The 10749-nt window shown below is 41.2% G+C and overlaps 1 long non-coding RNA gene across 1 annotated transcript; it reads left to right on the forward strand.

Moving 5' to 3' along the window:
- Positions 1–439: 439 nt before the first annotated feature.
- On the forward strand, positions 440–9869 carry LOC138996789 (uncharacterized). Its single transcript, XR_011468862.1, has 4 exons — positions 440–712; positions 6593–6660; positions 6755–6797; positions 8505–9869. It is a non-coding gene; the product is annotated as an uncharacterized lncRNA (long non-coding RNA).
- The last annotated feature ends 880 nt before the right edge of the window (positions 9870–10749 follow it).

Genomic DNA, 10749 nt, shown 5'->3' on the forward strand with positions numbered 1-10749 from the left:
GATTCTGTTTATATGAGGTAACTAGAGATGTCAAATTTATAGAGACAGAAAGTAGAATATTGCTTACCAGGGGCCGAGAGTGGGGGAAATGGGGAGTTATTGTTTAATGGGTATGGAGTTTCAGTTAGGGATGATAAAAAAGATCTGGAAATGGATGGTGGCGATGGTTACACAACAATGTGAATGTACTTGATGGCACTACATTTAAAAATGGTTAAAATAGTAAATTTTATGTATCTGTATTTTACTGCACATTTTTTAAAAAGTGTTCTAAGTTTAACAAATTTATGCAACATGTAATGCCAGGAACATGCAGTAGAGGAACTTAAGCTTCACAGAAAAGCTTGATTCAGTCACCCCTAGAGTCAATTCTGGCGGGTCATTGATTCATCCACACCTGCAGCCTGGAGGTAAGCACTGTTGGCTTGGTTTGTTGTAGCATTCATGAAAAGGAAATGAGGTTTGCATGGGTCTTTCCTAAAGAAGAGGTCATTTGAACTCATGTACATGGGAGAAAAGCAGCCTTATTCAGATTTTTATTATTTATTATTTTGCCTATGTTAATCTGAAGATTAATGGTTAATGACTGACGTTGGGGCTATTGACCCGAGAATTGTCTTGAAGATGTTTGGGGGTTTGAGTTTCTTTTCAGTGGTTGCTGATTAAACCTGGTCGGCCCTTCTACCTAGAGTGGATGGTCCCAGGCACTGTGGTGAGTTTTCTCCAGCTTTAACTTTCCTGTAGTGCATGTTAATGACATCTGCTCTTTGGCTATTTAGAGCATATTTGTTGCTCCTTTACAGTTGAAAGTTCTGCATTTGCGTTGTATGTCTAAAAGTAGGGGCACATTTGATGGATTTTGTACAATGAAGGTCTTGCTGAGGTTCTGCAGATGTGCAAGGTGACCAAAGATGGCCACGTGGCTGCTGTGGAGAATGATTAGTAGCATATGGGCATTTGATTCCCAGAAGAACTCTCTCACAGACCACCTAGACCAGTGATGGCGAACCTTTTGAGCTCGGCATGTCAGCATTTTGAAAAACCCTGACTTAACTCTGGTGCCGTGTCACATATAGAAATTTTTTGATATTTGCAACCATAGTAAAACAAAGACTTATATTTTTGATATTTATTTTATATATTTAAATGCCGTTTAACAAAGAAAAGTCAACCAAAAATATGAGTTTGCGTGTCACCTCTGATACGCGTGTCATAGGTTCGCCATCACTAACCTATACTAAGCCATGAATTAGAGTTCTATGTACTTTCTGAGTTTTATTTTAATTCTTGTGAATTTATAGCTTTTTTAAAATACATGTAGGCAAAGTCTCTTGAACTTTGTAACAGACTAACAAACAAGTTACTCAGGTCATCTTCAATGTGGATAGTGGATTAAAATTATGGTACTGGTAAGCAATGTATTTTGCTGGATTCCTGAAATCTGGAAAATTACCAGTCATCAATTTGTATCATAGAAGCTCTCTTTTTATTTCATAATCTATATATATATAAAAGGCTAATATGCAAAGGGTCCCCTCAGGAGTTCGATGGGGAGACTGGGAGTTCGATTGCTTGCTATGACGTCTGCTGACCACTGGGGGGTGGCGCAGAATGAAGGAAGGCCCTGGCTGGCAGCTGGAAGGCCCCGATCGGTTCTGATCACCGGCCAGGCCTAGAGATCTTACCTGTGCACAAATTTTGTGCACTGGGCCTCTAGTTGTTCTTATATTAACCATTGGATGCTATTTTAAATATTACATGAAAGGAGATGACCAAGGATTACCTGGGATGGGATGGAAGAAATAACAATAGAGGCAATGTCTCAGTGGAAAGGCCAGAACCCTAGGCCAGTTCCTGGCAACCATTGCTTTAATCCCATCCCTGGAGCCTTTCATGCCCCCTTTCCACTGAGCACACAGTGGACAAAGAATATCAACGTCAACATTTTCTCTTTACAGTCATTTTCACAAGATGGCCAACCATTTCTGTGTCGTTTCCTATTTTCTATGAAACAGTTTAATAAACTATTTTCAGTTACTTAGGGAAATATCCATATGTTTTCTAGAATTTCTTGAACAACAACCAACAAACTTATAAAACCCCCATAGTTGAGTAGGTTCTAGCAGGGGTCCTCAAACTTTTTAAACAGAGGGCCAGTTCACTGTCCCTCAGACCATTGGAGGGCCAGACTATAGTTTTAAAAAAACTATGAACAAATTCCTATGCACACAGCAGCGGCAAAAACACCCAGCGGGCCAGATAAATGTTTTCAGCGGGCCGCATGTGGCCCCCGGGCCGTAGTTTGAGGACCCCTGTTCTAGAGAAAGGAAAATCCAGGTGGGAGTAAGGTGTCCTGTTGTCTTAGTTATGCCAGTTTTGTTCCCTTACCACACCTGCATGGGTGCATGCAAGCACACGCACATTCTCTCTCTCTCTCTCTCTCTCTCTCTCTCTCTCTCTCTCTCTTTCACACACACACACACACACACACACACACACACACACACACAGCTTCTCAGAACAATGTTCCGCACGAACGGTACAGAGAAGTCTCACTATGCCGTGTTCTTCCTGCTTGTCTCTGGGAGTGACTAGTCTGAGGCTGGATGGAGGGTTAAGGTGTATTGGACATTTGATGTAAGTTGAAGCAGGAAAACTCACTCCACCACTAATTACCTTCCCTTGGTGATACAGAGCCTGGTGTGGGAGGACATAAAAGTGAAGAGTTTACTAATTTTTTTTTAATATATTTTATTGATTTTTTACAGAGAGGAAGGGAGAGAGATAGAGAGTTAGAAACATCGATGAGAGAGAAACATCGATCAGCTGCCTCCTGCACATCTCCTACTGGGGATGTGCCCGCAACCCAGGTACATGCCCTTGACCGGAATCGAACCTGGGACCTTTCAGTCCGCAGGCCGACGCTCTATCCACTGAGCCAAACCGGTTTCGGCGAGTTTACTAATTTAATATTAAAATCTAACCATTTCTCACCACCTCCCCCACTTCCTTCTTTCTTGCATGAATTACCCGGTAGTGTCTCAGGGGATCTTTCCTGCCAGACTTGCACTCTTTTAATCATTTCCACCCGACAGGCACAGGACTCTACCCTAAATCCTCCATTGATTTCTTACTTCAATCAGAGGAAAATCCAGAGCCCTTACAAGATCCCCTTCAATCCACTTCCCCAACTCCAGCCTAGCCACTCCTCACATTTTCTAAGCATGCTTGTACACCAGGTCTTTGAACTTGTACTTTCTGTTCTCTCTCTCCAGGATACTCTTCCCCAGACACCAAGTGTCCTGCTCCCTCACTCCTTTTTGGTCTCCACATGAAGGCCACCATATCAGAGGGACTTTTTTTGACTGCCCCATACAAAATACCACTTCCCAGTCACTCTCTATCCCCCTTATCTTAAAGTTATTTTTCTTTCTAGTTATCGCCACCTCCCATTTCAATTTATTATTTTGTTTATAGTTTCTCTTTTCTTACCCCTTTCTAGAATGTAAGCAGTGAATAGAACAGATAGAATTCTATCTGTTCTATTCACTGCTATATTCCTAGTGCCTGGAAACTTCTGGCAGAGTAGGTACCTAATAAATATCTTGAATAATGAATACTGTGAAAATCCTGCTTCTCTCACCACTTCTGTTCTGTGTCTAATCAAACAACTTGAAGCCTGACTCTCTATTTCTTTTATCAATAGAAAAAAAACAATAAAGATCATTTTAAAGCTTACCTATCCTACTAATTTTGTTTGATTCTTCTCTTCTAGTCTCACAGATCATTGAAGGAAAACAAACTTTCTGAACCCTTCTCCACTGCTGGTGGGAATGCAGACTGGTGCAGCCACTGTGGAGAACATTATGGAGTTTCCTCAAAAAACTAAAAATAGAACTCCCATTTGACCCAGTGATCCCACTTCTAGGAATATATCCCAAGAAGCCAGAAACACCAATCAGAAAGGATATATGCACCCCTATGTTCATAGCAGCACAATTCACCATAGCTAAGATTTGGAAACAGCGTAAATGCCCATCAGCAGATGAGTGGATTAAAAAACTGTGGTACATCTACACAATGGAATACTATGCTGCAGTAAAAAAGAAGGAACTCTTGCCATTTGCAACAGCATGGATGGAACTGGAGAGCATTATGCTAAGTGAAATAAGCCAGTCAGAGAAAGATAAATACCACATGATGTCACTCATTTGTGGAATATAGAGAACAACATAGACTGACGAACAGGGACAGATCCAAAGACAGAGAAACAGCGATTAGACTATCAATCCCCAGAGGGAAAGTAGGGGAGGGTGGGGGTAAGGGGAAGAGAAACAGCGATTAGACTATCAATCCCCAGAGGGAAAGTAGGGGAGGGTGGGGGTAAGGGGAAGAGAAACAGCGATTAGACTATCAATCCCCAGAGGGAAAGTAGGGGAGGGTGGGGGTAAGGGGAAGAGATCAACCAAAGGACTTGTATGCGTGCATATAAGCCAAACCAATGGACACGAACAACAGGGGGATGAGAGCATGAGTGGGGGGGGGGGGGGGGCGGGAGGGAGGTTGGGGGTTAATGGGGGGATGAGGACACATTTGTAATACCCTAACCAATAAAGAAATTAAAGATAAAAAAAGAAAACAAACTTTCCTAAATTTTGCAAAATTATATTTTAAAACATTATTTCCCTGATTAGAAAAATTTCTGTGGCTCACCCACATGATAAAGGAAGAAAATGCCATGCTCCTTTAAGATCTAACACCAATCTCCTCTCAACTCCTTGCATCCTGTCATTGAGCCCTCCCTATCAAGTCAGTGGTCCTTTCCCAGAGTCTTCATTCAGGCCCCCAGGCTCTAGCGTTTGGTATTGTGATCACCTGTAATACCTTTCCATCTTGGTTCATTCAGCAAATCTTACATATCCTTCAAGGTATAGACCAAATGTCAACTGTTTTTTAAAACCTTTCTTACTTCTTTTCCCAAGCTTGATGCTCCTTGATTAACACTAGATTATAACACTTTGGATGTTATTTCTGTCACCAAACTGATAATAGATGCTTTTAAAGTTTCATTTCTCACTAAACTCAAAGGCTAGGACAGACTTCCCTCTGCCCTTCTATCAGCAGGAGTTTGCTCAAACTCTGGTTCAGAGAGGGCATTCAATGAATGTGTATGAAATGGATGTTGGGTTAACTGGAGGAACTTAGCAAGGACTCAACTGGCTTCAGGACACATAGTGGAATTTGAAGGTAAGTTCTGAGAAGCTGGACAGGAAGATCAACAATAAGCTAAAGCCAGAACCCAGAATTGAAGGATTCCTGAGTATAGCTTGAATCATGTAAAATTGTCAATATTTGGTTGTTCTTGACCTACAAAAACTTGTTTTATCTCATTCAATCTAATATAACTAATTTGCAAAGCAGGGTAAAATTGGGTTCTACATCTACTTTATTTCCTTATAAATTCCTTAGGCCAGTCGTCATTTGAAAAATTGTACTCAACCTTGGCCATTGCTGCTCAGGGTTGAGCATCAACCTATGAACCAGGAGGTCATGGTTCAATTCCTAGTCAGGACACATGCCCAGGTTGCAGGCTCGATCCCCAGCAGGGAGCATACAGGAGGCAGCCGATCAATGATTCTCTCTCATCATTGATGTTTCTCTCTCTCTCTCCCTCTTCCTTCCTCTCTGAAATCAATAAAAATATATTAAAAACAAACAAAAAACTGAAAACTTAAAAAAAAAGATTGATGGGTCTGACAGATTGGAACAGGCAAATTCTAGCACCACGATATTATAAGGTTATTGGAAGTTTCTCATACAGTTTTTATATAAAATTGAAAGATGAAAAGGCATTTCTCATTTTATGTCACGCGATGGGTTAAAGCACCACATTAAGTTCTGTTCTCCGCATGGAGGAAGTTAGATTCTTAGTTGTGCCTAGGAACTTTCTAAACCTAACAACCTGAAGTGTTTGACTTCCTGGTCGCTGCAACTTTGGCCCTGGGAACAAATAGACCAGAGAAAAATGCTGGAAGAAGCTGTACCAGGTTAGCTCTACTAATCCATTAAGAACGACTTCTTGCCCTGACTGGTTTGGCTCAGTGGATAGAACTGAGGACTCAAGTCAGCTTGTGGACTCAAGGGTCCCGGGTTCGATTCTGGTCAGGGACATGTACCTTGGTTGCGGACACATCCCCTGTGGGAAGTGTGTGGGAGGCAGCTGATCAATGTTTCTCTCTCATTGATGTTTCTAGCTCTCTATCCCTCTCCCTTTCTCTCTGTAAAAAATCAATAAAATATATTTAAATATATATATGAATGACTTCTTTTTATTCCTAGACTCACTAGCCCTGAAGCCATTCAGAGACCCATTGCCTCTCAACCTCCTCCTGGTGCTTTTATTTCTGGGAAAAAATTGCATTAGTCTCCACGATGTTGTTTTTAGTATCCTAGCCTTGTGTGTTACAATACAAATTGCTAACCCTTCTTGAAGTCTCTATGTGCTAGTTAGTCACTGTTTGTTCTAAGGCTGTCATGAGTTATACTTGTTAATTCTCATAGACTGTGACTTAAGTATTCTTCTTCTTCTCAGGTAACAGAGAAGATACCCAAGGTACCAAGAAGTTAAGGTTTCATGGCTAGTAATGACAGAAACCCAAGGTAGTCTGGTTATAGAGCCTGCTTGCATACGTGCTTTGCTATGCTGCCTCCCAAGAGCTTCGTAACTAACTATTGGCTTCTTTCATATTTACAGTCATCCTGGAAATACTTGTTCCTGCGAAATCCTACTCTTGGATGTAGGTACCTTGTTAAGATCCATCCTCTTCAGTGTGTAACCCAAATGCTGCCAGTCGTCATCAGCCTGTGGCTACAAAGAAGGCACATCAACATCAATGACCCAAAATTCTTATCTTTGCTTAAGTAGAACTTCTGGCCCTCCTAAAAAGGTCCCCATGAGTATTTCTGTAAGATCCAAAGGAGCCTCGCTTGTGCTCACATGCTGCAGTCAGCTACACTCACCATGTGGTGCCACCATAGTCTGTTTCACTTTAGTTATCTCAGGTGGCTAGACCTGGGGCCTTGAAGGAGCCATGCACTATTGACATTGTGGAATGAAGGTGCCTTCTAGACAATGCTAATGTCCATGCTAAAGGTGCTTTCTCCCAATAATCCCAAATCCATTTATCCTTGAGATGAGGAGCCATGCTAAGTTCCATGAAGTGGTAGGTTCAATACCTCCCTTCTCAAAACTGGGTGTAAACATCTCAGCATCCCAAAGCAGCAGTGCTAGGATTGAAAGTCTCACTGATTCAGCATGCTAATCATCAGGGAAATGCAAATCAAAACCAAAATGATACACCAGTTCACAGCTGTTAAAATGGCCAGTACCAGAAAACGAGAGACAACAAGTGCACTGTTGGTGGAACGGAAGTTGGTGTAGCCACTAAGGAAAACAGTAGGGAGATTCCTCAACAAAATTAAAACTAGAACTACCATATGACCCAGCAATTTCGCTTCTGGGTATTTACCCAAAGAAAACAAAAACACTAATTTAAACGGATATTCACACCCACATGTCATTGCAGCATTATTTGTAGTAGCCAAGATATGGAAATAACCTCAGTAGTGCATCAAAAAGTAAAAGTGAAGAAAATCACTAGATCTTTTGATGCTTAATAATACATTTATGAGGATGAAATGTGAGTATTTAGCCAATTGGGCAAAAATAAATTTTGGTGTTTTGCTGTTTCCCTTTCCAGATTTTGCACATTGTCATTCCAGGATTCATAATTATGCAAAAACCATAGTCGTGTCATATGTCTTAGCCTTTACAATGTATGTAATACATTTAAAAACATTGTATTCTTTAAAAAATTCAGAAAATCAGCTCCCCCAAGCCAAGTATATGGTTTATATATAATCAAAATAAATAGTTGAACTATATATTAAGTAAGATTTAAAACAAATAAACAAACAAAAAATCAATCCCTCACCTAGAAACTGGGTGTCCACATCCCAGCATTCCAAAGCTGCAATGCTGGGAACCAGAGTGTCACTGAGTCACAAAATCATTGCTTCTGCATGGGGGCTGCAGGGGGCAAGGATAGGAAACAGCTCCCCTCCCTTCCATTGTCCTTATTCCTTCCCACCTCTCCTTTGCAACCCTGTAAATACTTTCCTCCCCTCCTGCCTATGCATAGCAACTTATGCCGATAAATGGAGGGGAGTGAACATAATCCAAACAGTCCAAGTTGAACCTAGGATACCCAGCTCTGCATTTTATGCAAATTGGATGGAGAGGTTTGCCCCTAAGGAAGCCTAGGAGAGGATGGGGGTGGGAAGTGGACGCCACTGTCAGATCTTAGACAACTTAGGGTCAACATCTTCCTTAGCCTTTACAAGCAGGAAGCTGGATAACCCTTAAAATGAACTGATATAATAGATAAAAACTAAGTAGATATAATTTTGTTTTTAACTTTAAAATCTCTCTGTCCTAAACTCAGCTTCAGGCCCAAGATATATGAAGATCATTAAAAAGGAAAACACCAAACCAAACAGAAAATAGAGGACCAAGAGAAAAGAAGCACAGCGGAGTCACATGCAAGGAAACCTCTCACTCGGCATACGGCATCCCACCTTAAAGCAAGTCAAACGCCCAGCAAAGGGGTTGGAAGCAGTTTCACTTCGTTGGTTGCTCCCCACCGGCCCTTCTAGCTGTGAAAAGCAGAAGTTCACAATATTAAAATAGATGCTGTTGTGCATGCAAGACTAACACCACCAGCAAAGCGTCTCTTCCTGTTAGCCCACTTCTTCAATTCTCAGAGTGGCTCTCTGCGACCCGTGTATGTGGACTCTCTCAGAAACCCTGACTTGGTTTTTGGAGGAAGCTATGGAGTGTTTGCTGAAGCATTTGGCCACTTGGTGTTTTGTAAATTCTGCAATAAATTCCTTAATGACTCCTCATATCAGAGAAAGAATGTACAGGGAAGAACCGTCTGACCTACTTCGCAGTTCACCTTGACCGGGGACACCCACTACAACACAGTCATTCTTCAGAGGGCGGAACTGCCAGAGACGCCTGGGAGTGGAGTGTTAAAGCTCTTCTTCCTTTCTTTTTCCTCTTCATTTACTCCAAACGGCATACAACGAGGCTGCTTTTGGGTTTCCTTAATTCTTACTCCTGCCCCAAATCAGAAACATTTGGAAAATACACTTGGAAATGATGGGGAAATTGCTGAAAGCTAGAACATTGCTGCAGCATAGGTAGCACCTGAGAGTTTGTTAGAAATGCGGAATTTAGGCTCCATCCCAGACCTACCCAATTAGAACCTGCATTTTAACAAGACCCTCGGCTGATTTGTTTGCACAGTAAGGTTTGAGAAGCACTGGGAAAGAACTTGTTAAAAATAAACTGAGGATAAAAAAGCTATGGCACATTTATGCAATGGAATACTACTCAGCAGTGAAAAAGAAGGAACTCTTTTCCTTTGTAACGGCATGGATAGACCTGGAGAGTGAAATAAGCCAGTCAGAAAAAGGCAAATGCCATATGGTTTCACTTATACTGTGGGGCCTTGACTTACAAGTGTCCCGACTAACGAGTTTTTTGAGATACCAGCTTTCTCTCGGCCAATTTTTTGCATTGAGTTGATAGAGTAATTTGAGTTAACGAGCTCCTTAACGAGCTCGGTCTTGGAATAAATTAAACTCATAAGTCAAGGCCCCACTGTATATAGAATCTAGTTAACAAAATAAACTAGCAAACAAAATAGAAACAGACTCATAGATACAGAGAACAGACTGACAGCTGTCAGGGTGGTTGCAGGGCAGGATGAAAAAGGTGAAAGCAAAAAAAAAGAAAGACCTTCATAGACACACACACAACAGTGTGGTGATTACCAGAGGGTAGTGGGGTGGGGGAAGTAGAAGAGGGTAAAGGGGGAATAAATGGTGACAGAAGGAGATTTGATTTGGGGTGGTATGTACAATACATAATACAATATACACATGATGTATTATAGAATTATACACTTGAAATGTACAATTTTATTAACCAATGTCACCTCAATAAATTCAATACAAAAATAAAATAAATAAAAATGAACTGAGGTCCAAAAAAAAAAAAAAAAAATGAACGCAAGTCTAGCCCCCAGGGGCGGGCCCTTGTGTGAAATTTTGGGTCGCAGCGACACCTTGTGGCTATTTTAGAAGTTGCTGTTGAGCTTTCCAGTGGTCAAGCTGAGTCTGACAGCAGTTAGTTCATTAATTGCTGAAGAAAACACATGAGCCTTATACCAGTGCCCAGAGGCCTTGGAATTCAGCTTCTCTCCATCACGCTGTCAATTGAGGAGATATGGGTCCTCTTCCAAGGATGCCTTCTACCTGAGCTTAGGGCAGTTAATAGGCTGAGCCATTGTCTGCATTAGAAACAACAGGATCATGAGATCTCAAAGAATTTCTTTCCCCTTTACAAGATTTTCACAAAATTCATAAGACCATTAAAACTCAGAGGCACCAAGATGATTTTGGAGAAAATCTAGATGAGTGATGCACACCTTTCAGGGATGGGGATTATCTTATAATAATGGTTAATATTTCTTGAACATTTACTTTGTTTGAAGCACCTGTGTGCATTGAGTCACTAAAACTTCACAACAATTCAATGAGATAGGTTGTTATATTGTCTCTGTTTTGTAGATCCCCAGCTGAGAGTAATTTCATCAGTAGTATTTGTTGGTTGAGAACAAT

Source organism: Myotis yumanensis, unplaced genomic scaffold (genome assembly GCF_028538775.1).
Source record: "Myotis yumanensis isolate MYYU_CA2020_CCGP unplaced genomic scaffold, mMyoYum1.0.hap1 SCAF_1, whole genome shotgun sequence".
Lineage (NCBI taxonomy): Eukaryota > Metazoa > Chordata > Mammalia > Chiroptera > Vespertilionidae > Myotis > Myotis yumanensis.